The following is a 916-nucleotide window of genomic DNA, read 5'->3' on the forward strand; positions in this document are numbered from 1 at the left end:
CCCCAGGTGACCAGCCAGGGCTGCAGGGCGGCGCCCCACCCACTGCTGCACCTGGCGCCTGTGTCCTGAGGGTGGGGCAGAGGCTGCGACTCTGGCCAGCCTGACCCCGACGGTGGGGTTGGGGGTGTGACCACGACAGCGGTGTGTGTGTGGGGTGACCCCAACGGCAGGGGCAGAAGATCCTTGCCAGGGACGCTCACCCCACAGGCAGGTACCCGGCTCTCGCTGCCCTGCCGGGGCCTGGCAGGGCACTGAGCTCGGGGGGGACCCCTGCCTGGTGGCCCCGCGCCCCACCCTCCTTCATGCCACCTGGCAGCACGGATGTCCGCCCGCCCCTGTGCTCCAGCAGTGCCCGGTGCCTCCTGCCTGCGGTGGCCTTCCCGGCCAAGATCAGACACCGCGAGGCCACCCCAGCCCCTCAGCTTCTCTCCAGTGTCCAGCCACTGGGCAGCAGGGCTGGGCTGCCAGGCCAAGGGTCTGACACCCTCTGTGGGTGAAGCAGACAAAGCTCCTTTCAAGTTAGACAAGAGCTGGACGCTTGACCGCCCTGGTTGGTACCGTCGAGCCTTGCGCCCAGGGACTGGGCAGCAGGCGCCTTGTTGGTAAGAGGGGCTCCGTGGTGGGCTGCCCGGCCTGAGCCCGACCGAGTGTCCGGTGTGACCCGCCCTCCGTCAGCAGAGCCCACCTGTACCCTCCAGCCCGCGCCGGACCCGTGTCCTCTCCGCGGGGACAGGGACGCGCAGACCAGCGTGCCGGCAAGTGCGCGGCCGCACGCTGTCCACCCCCCTCCTCAGCAGCTTCGTTTCTTTTGTCTGAGAAAGTGCGGGCCACCCCGCAGCTACACAGGCCGGCGCCCGCGGCCACGGGCGGCCACCCAGCTCTCAGCAGCCGGCGCAACGCGAGCGGCAGCTTCCTC

At 70.4% G+C, this 916-nt stretch overlaps 1 protein-coding gene across 1 annotated transcript in view; it reads right to left on the reverse strand.

Annotated features, from left to right (window-relative positions):
* The window catches only part of AGRN (agrin), a 17,920-nt gene that overhangs the window by 1,276 nt on the left and 15,728 nt on the right, over window positions 1-916 (reverse strand). The window lies entirely within an intron of this gene.

The sequence above is a fragment of the Condylura cristata genome, unplaced genomic scaffold, assembly GCF_000260355.1.
Source record: "Condylura cristata isolate star-nosed mole 26May11 unplaced genomic scaffold, ConCri1.0 scaffold00058, whole genome shotgun sequence".
Taxonomy (NCBI): domain Eukaryota; kingdom Metazoa; phylum Chordata; class Mammalia; order Eulipotyphla; family Talpidae; genus Condylura; species Condylura cristata.